At 39.1% G+C, this 9,501-nt stretch overlaps 1 pseudogene; it reads right to left on the bottom strand.

Annotated features, from left to right (window-relative positions):
• Window positions 1–8,305: 8,305 nt before the first annotated feature.
• On the bottom strand, window positions 8,306–9,241 carry LOC146002928 (histone-lysine N-methyltransferase SETMAR pseudogene; annotated as a pseudogene).
• Between the last annotated feature and the right edge of the window lie 260 nt (window positions 9,242–9,501).

The raw sequence follows: 9,501 nt of genomic DNA, 5'->3' as shown, positions 1-9,501 counted from the left end.
AGTTGCAAGAGTAAGGAGAGAGAGAGAGAGAGAGTGGTGTCCTGGAAGTGAGGAGGTGCCAAGACAGGGGAGAGAAGGTGTTAGGTAAGTGAGAAGGGTCTACTTCTTGTCCACATTCGGGGTTTGCATGGTCTGGGTGTCATAATAAATATTCGTTAGAAAAGAAAGCGAGTGTGTCTACTGCTATATCCCCATACTACTAATAAGGTAGTTCAACATGGTGGTAGATGTGAGTTTTTAGCATGTTTTTTTCTCGTAATACCTAATGCAGAACGATTCCCTCGTGCACCTTGGGCAAGAACTAAATGACTCTAAATTAGATAGAAGATTTAGCAAATGCCATCGTCACAAGTACGCCCATCACGGAAGATCACTTAACACATCTGCAAGCGCGGAGACAATGAAAGCTTCAACAGGCGATTGCTTTCATTCATTGTTCAGAAAATTTAAAAATCCTAACTCCCCACAGACTTGGCAGAAAATATCTCCTTTCATAAGTCCTCCAACTTTTTTCAGGAAAAAGTCCAGAACAGATGTATTATTTCTTTCTCCAATTTGAAAACATTGGAGAGGCCCACAATTGGACTGATGCAAAAGAGAAAGCAATGTTGCCATTAGCACTAACAGAAGTAGATCTAGACTGGATCACGACACAGAAATCATAACCAAGGTATACAGAAAAAACTTATTTAGAGATCAAGAACAGTATGTATACGACATTTCGTGATAGTTATCACTATATGTAATCAATAATCCTGTTTCGAAAAATAAGTGAGAAAACTAGTGCATTCTTTGTAATTTCCTTGCCGCATTTCTGCGTCCCCCCCCCCCCATGCCAGTGCTTTTGTCAGTCCATTCTGTTTTCCCTGATTTACTTACAAATTTAATTTTGTTGATTTCGCTGTGTGATTGATTAAGTTGGTGTTTAAGTCCACTTTATACACAGTTACTTTTAATTGATCTTACACAAATGTAGTTGCAAGGTGGTGCCGCTAGACATGCAGGATTAGTGCCATTGAGAATCTTCCGACAATATTTCTTTCAGCATCCTATTTCCAGATTCAGTGATATCAATTGGCCATCCAAATCGCCGAATCTAGTCCCACCAAACTACTTCCTGTGAGGTGACCTAAAGGAAACGGTGTACACTTCTGTTCAGAGAAACTGGCACACTCGTTTGAGTTGAAGTCCAGCTTCGTAGGCGATCATGTCTGGCGGCACAGCCGAAGTAAAGGTTCGGAAAGCAGCACCAGCCAGCTGTCTTGCTTACTATCAAACATTTTACATTTTAACCACATGCAGGGAATTTTGTGTCTCTCACTATTCTTTGTGCATGTCAAAGTTCTATGCAAGTCATTGTTAAATACAGGTCAACTAAACTATTCATAATTATGCCTCTCTATGTTCAGACTTGACAGAAATTTCCTGCAGATGGACCACTACTGAGTGAAGTATACTTCACAGAACTTTTTTGGATTCATTTGCAACATCCACAATCTTAAATATTCTGTAACATTATACCTACTTTTTAAGTTTTCCTTTTAAATCTATGCTGGAATATACAGGGTGGACCATATTTATGGTATATATTTGAAATGCAAAATTTCTAGGAATGAACCAGCACATTTACCAACATGTGTACTACATAACCAAGGTACAAGAACACTGTTCATCATGTGAACATAACATCCCATAGATGGACATCGCCTCGAACATAACTCATATTTGTACTCTCCACAGTGTTATGCAGTAAACTGGTTAGAATTGTCTCTATCTCTTTGCTGATATTACCCTGAGTTCAGCAATTGTACACTTCTCTTCAGAGAAACTGGCACACTTGTTTGAGTTGAAGGCGATCGTGTCTGGCGGTACAATCGATAAAGGTTCGGAAAGCAGCACCACCCGACAGTGTTGCTTACTATCAAACATTTTTACCATATGCAGGGAATTTTGTGTGTCTCAGCCTCAAAGAAAATGGCTAACTGAAAGATTGCAGCGTAAATATTAATTAACTGGTCTGTCCACGTCTATAATCAAAGTAATGTAAATGCGAAAAAATCGTGAAAAATATATCTAAAAGAAAAGCATTTTTGACATTCGTTATGAAGTGGTTATCACAATGCGAGGGTCACAGGTTCGAATTTGGCCTTAGCATGGGTGTCCTTTTTGTCTCTCTTCATCGTCGCGAGTAGCCAAAAATGGAAGAAAAGCAACACTAAATAACAAAAATAAAAAAATAAAAAACGCAAATGGAGTATGCGAGATGGAAAAAGTGATTTTGTAATTCCTGAAAATGATTAAAAAGAAACTTATTTTTTTCTTTCGGAAAAAGTGTTTTCCTAGCCCTGGAGAAGGCTTGAAGAATATATAAACTCTTTCCTCATCCACTTTGGCAAACAGAATCGCAAAGTCGGCACTGAATATGTTATGGGAAAAATAATAGAAATCCGAAAGCAAGAAGAGTTTATGTCTCAGCCAAGGAGGCACAAGAGAGGAGGTACCTCCCCCCCCCACATCAATCATCCAGGCTATTAAGAATAAGTAAATGGATTTTTTTTTATATAAAAATTTTGGGCTTTCCTTTTTTTACACGTGCACATTGATTTCGTAATATAAAATGGAGCACAAAAATAGAATTACCATTATCTCCCTCCCCAGTCCTAACCAATTTAAGAATAAACTAAAGAATTTTCTGTTAGATGAGCAATATCTCTGTTCAAGCTCCCACGAGTAACACTACACAATACAGTTTAGACTACATACGAGCCTCGCCAAATCCAATACAATCCTTGACAAATCTTCAACTATATTGTAATATTTACGTATGCGTTGTTCTATCGTACCTCACAAAACTAGCATAATCATGTACATCAATCTCAACATCCGCTCAGAAATGTTTAGTATGTGTGTGCGTGAATGTGTTTTTCCCCTTCCTTTTTTATGTGTTGTCTTCATTTTTTAAAATCTCGTCTTTGTTCTTTCCTTGTAAACATTTTCTTCTTTCTTGCTTTTTATTTTTTATTGTATTTTCTTCTCTTTTTTATGATTTTGTTTATGTACACCAGGTAAATGTCAAACGGGGTTAGGTGGGAGAACAGCCACAGGCTGAACCTCGCCCTTTAATAAAGAAAATTTGAATGGTGAATATATATATATATTGTACGCTCGTCAATACACTTCAAAGTCACATAGCTGAATTTGCTGTGCTGAAGGAAATCGAGCACAATGATTATTGAGGGTTGGAAACACTAACCTACTACTAGCGAAAAACATTCAAACTTCTTCCTTAAACTTTGCTACCTTGATTTGGTGCAAAGGTACTAACTAACTAAGTAACTCTCTAGCCTTCCTAAACCCGAAGGTTCATGGCTGCAGCAACACAGGCCTTCCATCTGTCCCTATCTTGAGCAAGATCTATATACTCTTTTCCATCCTTACCGATTTCCCTTAGGTCCATCTCGACGTTGTCCCTCCATCTTCGTCTTGGCCTTCCTACTGGTCTCTTACCATCAGGTTTCCCAACAAGAATCCTGTAAACTCCTCTTTCCTCTCCCATTCGTGCCACATGGCCTGCCCACCTAAGTCTTCTTGATTTAATTATTCTAATAATGTCTGGACATGAATACAAATTATGTAGTTCTAAATTATGTAACCTTCTCCACTCACCTGTCTCCTCATCCCTTTTAGGTCCAAATATTTTCCTAAGGATCCTATTTTCAAATACTCTCAATTTATGTTCCTCTTTCAATGTAAGGGACCAAGTTTCACACCCATATAATACTACAGGCAATATTACTGTTTTGTATATTTTAACTTTTAGTTTCTTAGATATTAAACGAGAAGACAAAAGTTTATGAAGAGAGAAGTAACATGCATTTCCTGAATTAAGCCTACTTTTTATTTCCTCTTTAATATAATTTTCATTTGTTAATATTACTCCTAAGTATTTGAATTTGGAAACTGTTTCAAACGATTTGTTATCAATAATTAGATTTTGATTATTACCTAACACTTGGTTTCCGCCTGTAAGCATATATTTAGTTTTCTCTTTGTTAACTTCCAAACCTATCTCTTTAGCAGTTTTGAAAAATATTTTAGCATTATTCTTAATTGTATTCACATCATCCCCCAGTAAGTCTACATCATCTGCATATGCTAACAACTGAGTCACACCATTTAATTTTAGTCCTTCTTTAGTTTTGTTTACATTCCTAACAGCATATTCTAAGGCAAAATTAAAGAGCAATGGAGATAATGCATCTCCTTGTTTTAACCCATCATGAATTGTAAATTTGTCAGGCATATTAATACCCACACGAATTTTACTTTCTGTTTCACTGGTGCATATTTTTATCATACTAACAAGCTTCTTAGGTATTCCAAACTCTACTAATATATTATATAATTTATCTCTTTTGACCGAATCATATGCTTTTTTGAAATCAATGAATAGCTGATGGACATTTTGATTATATTCCCACTTTTTTTCAAGTGTCTGTCTGATGTGAAAAATTTGATCTGTAGTTGATCTGTTGCGTTTAAATCCACATTGATAATCACCTATAATTTCATTAGCATATGGGGTTAGTCTTGTTAAAAGAATGTTAGAATGTATGTTGTTGAGAGTAGAGAAATTCCACGGTAATTATTGCAGTTCATTTTATCACCTTTTTTAAACACAGGAACAATTATGGATTCTTTCCACTGTTGAGGGATTTCTTCTTTATTCCATATTAAACAAATTAATTTATGAATTTGACATATTAATGAATTTCCACCATATTTAATTAACTCAGCTGATATTAAATCAATGCCAGGTGCTTTATTATTCTTTAGCCTTTTAATAGCATCTTTAACTTCAGTCAAGTTAGGTTCTGGAACTAAAGGTTCTGCTGTGTGTACTTCATTCACTTCTGATTTATCTCCAACATGGACATTTAAAAGGTCATTAAAGTTGTTCTTCCATCTATTTAGAATATCGCTTGGGTGAGCTAGAAAATCACCGTCTTTATCTTTTATCAAGTTTACTTTAGGTTGCCACCCCTTTCTAAACTCATTTACACCTTGATATAAATCTCTGATATTTTTATTTTTGCTGTTTATTTCAATTTCGTTAATTTTGCTTTTCAAGTAATCTCTTTTTTTACTTCTAAACTTGCGGTTAACTTCTCGCTTTATTCTGTTATAATTGTTTAGATTTGTATCATCAGAGTTATTTAACCACCTAAGTCTAGCCTGATTTCTTATTTCTATTAGATTATGACATTCATTATCAAACCATGGCTTACTTTTTCTCGGTTTATGGTATCCTATACTTTCTTTAGCTGCTGATTCTATTGCATTACGTATGTGCTCCCAATTCTTATTTACGTCTGTTTCATTTATATTTTCATCATCATTTAAATCCTGCAAAACATCAAATCTATTTGACAGTTTAATTTGGTAATCTTTCTTAATTCTTTCATCAGTAAACTTTCCTGTATCAAATTTTAGAACTTTTATATTTTGTTGCTTATGATTTATCACTGAGAGTCTTTCTCTTAATTTAGCAATTACTAAATAATGGTCACTGGCACAGTCAGCACCTCTATGTGTACGAACGTCAATTATACTAGTATGCCTTCTCTTATCAATGAGAATATGTTCTATCTGATTATGAGTTTTACCATCTGGAGAAGACCAGGTATATTTATGGATATCTTTATGTTTAAAAGTGGTACTTTTCACAATTAAATTCTTTGAGGTTGCAAAAGTAATCAATCTTATACCATTATCATTACTTAATTCATGAAGACTTTCTTTACCAATTGTGGGTTTAAATGTCTCTTCTTTGCCAATCTGTGCATTACAGTCACCTAACAGAATTTTCATCATTATGATATCATTAATAAATTCTACTGTTTTAAGAGCTGAGATAATTCTATTATTTATGAAAAAGCCTGTTCCAAAATTATGATTTTCAGTACCACCATAGAAAAAACTATAATTTTTAGTTTTACAATTCCCTTCTCCTGGCCACCTAACTTCCTGGACAGCTACTACATCTAATTTATACTTGACTATCTCATTAACTGTACACTGAAATGCCCCAGGCCGGTAAAGGCTCAGAACATTCCAGGTGCCTAATTTAATATCCTTATTCCTAATGTAGATCTTATCCTTAGTCCAGGGACCTCCCAAAGTAGCCCCCACCCGGAGATCCGAACGGGGGCTATTTTACCTCCGGAATATTTTACCTTGGGAACATCCATGGCCTTATATTGCTGATTCTTCACATGGCTTTTTACAGTGCAGAGTTGTCAGCTCTACGCCTAGCCCCCAATATGAATGGAGGAACTACTACAAAAGACAAACACATTAGACAGCACAACTACTACACAAGACACACCCAAATACATCACAACTATAACACAAGACAAACACAAACAAATTAGACAGCACAACTACTACGCAAAACAAACATACTAAACAGCACAACTACAAGACAAGACACATACATACACACCACCGATACTACACCAAGACAAATAGAAACACATTAGACAGCATAACTACTACACAAGATAAACACAACCACACTAGACAGCACAGCTACTACACAAGACAAACCCACATACAAGCACATCACAACTACTACACAAGATATACACAAACACACTAGACACCACAACCACTACACAAGACAAACCCAAACACACTACACAGCACAACTACTGCACAATACACCCAAACACCTTACAACCTCTACACAAGAAAAAACATAAATGCACAACTACTACTACATTTTAGTGCTAAGCACAGGGGAGCAATCAAATTTTAGATTGCATCTGCATTCATATTAGAAATAATGCTAAAATCCACTAGGACATTATGGAAAGGAAGGTTTAATTCCCCTCGAGTTCACAACAAATGGTGCCCGTGTCTTTGCTTTCTTCCTGATGTCGACTCCGTGTAAAAATCCTGGAAGTAATAGTTTCCTCCCTCCCGCTCATTGGCCCCCAAGGCCACCCTTCCTGAACCTTGCGCAAGCGAATGTCAGGTCATTGTCGTCGCCCAAATTAGACGAGTTGGCGGCCACGGGAGTATATGGATACTTATGGAAGTATTCACAGTTCCCCCAGACCAAATTCTGAAGAGGTCGTCTCTGATCCCTCTTGCCCAGTGAACTCGCAGGCACTGTTCTTTCAGTGAGTCTCCAGTCCCTTGTTCCAGCTTCACCCAGTACTTGAAGCATCTCATCTTGTCTTCAACATCCTCCGTATGTTTTCCCATATCCCTCAGGACGCCACATGTGCTTGCATTCGTGCTGGTTCCCAGTAGTTGCTTTAAAAACCGCGCTTGTATCTGATTTGCTACTTGCCCCACTACTCTTCCCTATAGTTGCGCGCCGTAAAATAGGGTTGATTTCACCCTTGGTTCATAAATTTGCTCCAGCAAACTCTCACCGACTCTAGGGACTTTCCGTTGCAGTCGCTCTACCTTGCCCAGCGCATAGCAAGCTTTTCCCTTTCTGCCCTCGATGTGATTTGTCCACTCCCCTGCCATACTCAGCGTGATGCCTAGATAGGTGAAACGTTTGACCCTTTCAAGCTCAGAGTTCCCATACGCCCACCGCTCCTTTGCTGCGAAACATAACCTTAAATATGCCAGAATAATATATTCCGTGTTGGGTATATGAATATAAGTATAAAGTATAGGCCGCACTTAAAAAAGAAAGTAGAGCAACCCCAATAAAACAAAATATAGCAAAATATAACATGCAGGATATAACTAGTAGTTAAAATAGCAGGTAAAGAGAATAAATAGCACTTTCTTGATCCGGTCGTAGTTGGGGGTGATGTGATCAGCATCATGCCCCTGACTGCCTTTACCCCCCCAGGGTTTCCCACTGGTACCCATGTTATTCGACGCTGGGTGGGCGCCGGGGCCGCTTTCAACGTTGGAAAAGTTCCCGGATTTGAACCGGCCGGGGAATCGAACCCAGGACCTTTAGCATGGTAGTCAGACGCGTTACCGACTGAGCCACCACGGCCACATAGCAGCGGTGATGGAACTCTAAGAGTTGACTAGGCGCCATCTAACTGAAATCTAGTTGGTAGACCTTGGCACTCTAAGACCTGTTGTCCACAGGGTTTATCTACCAGGTATCCAAAAAAGTTCATGCCGTATTTTGCAGTGAGAAATAAAGACACTGTAATTTCTGGCAAATGTATTTTATTCAGAAAAATAAGCTCCTTCAGCTTCAATTACATTATCCCAACTAGATAGAAGCTTATAAATCCCGCATTTGTAAAAGTTCTGGTCCCTAGGAGCAAAACAATTGTCCTATGACCTGCGTGACATCATCTCGGTTTAGGAACTGTTGCTCACGCAAATGGTTATCCATGGCCAAAAACAAGTGAAAGTCTGATGGGGCAATGTCCGGGGAATAAGGAGGAAGAGGTAAAATTTCCCAACCAAGTGTGTTGATTACCTCCTTAGTCGCTTTCTCCGTATGAGGTCTAGCGTTGTCTTGAAGAAGGATTACTCCTTTCCTGTTGACTAGTGCTGGCTGCTTCGGACGCAGTGCAGCTGCAACCCTTTGCAACTGGGACGAGTACACCTCCGATGTGATGGTTTTGCCATGCTCTAGCAATTCAAAGTGCACAACACCAGCGCTGGTCCACCAAACACAGAGCAGTACCTTCTGTTCATGAATGTTTTCTTTGGGGGTCAATGCAACACAACCAGGGGACGACCAATGATGTTTTCTTTTGCGGTTACTGTATAACACCCATTTCTCGTCACATGTCAATATCTGGTCCAGGAATGGGGCTTTCTTGTGGCGTGACAGCAATGATGCGCAAATGGTGAGCCTCTGCCGTTTGTTTTCCTCGGACAAACCGTGAGGAACCCACTTACTGAGCTTCCAAGTCTTCCCGAGGTTGTGCAGATGCAATCGAATGGTTTCCTCTGACACTCCAAACCCTCGTGCATGTTCTTTGCACGTTTGCTGTGGATCACGCTCGATGGGCTCCTTCAGCAGGGCTTCGTCGATAGTGGCGGGGCGTCCAGCTCGAGGCTTGTCCTGGAGGCTCTCATCGCCCGATGCAAATCGACTGAACCACTTTCGCGCTGTGCGCTCACTCACTGATGCCTCTCCAAACGCGGAGCATATCTTTCGAGCAGCGGCTGCATCATTGCTGCCAAATTTGAACTCATACAGTAAACACGGCCGTAAAACGTCCTTTGACACTGACATGTTCCCTTCAGGATTGTAGTTTCTACAGACCTGCTGTCTATGCGACCGACACGCCTCCCAACTCTGCACTGACTGACGGTTACCGGGAATGTAAACTTCTGATGTCATCAAGACAGGATTGCCGACACATGCCGTTTGACTTTCACTTTTCGTTCCAGCGGCACGAACTTTTTTGGATACCTGGTATTTTACAGACAAACACCTTTGAACATATGTATATAACAGTGGCGGCGATTGGGTCCCCAAATGGGGGGAGGGGG

The sequence above is a fragment of the Lepisma saccharinum genome, chromosome 19 (genome assembly GCF_977018435.1).
Source record: "Lepisma saccharinum chromosome 19, izLepSacc3.1, whole genome shotgun sequence".
NCBI classification, from domain to species: Eukaryota; Metazoa; Arthropoda; class Insecta; order Zygentoma; family Lepismatidae; genus Lepisma; species Lepisma saccharinum.
This window is presented reverse-complemented; position numbering and strand designations above follow the sequence as displayed.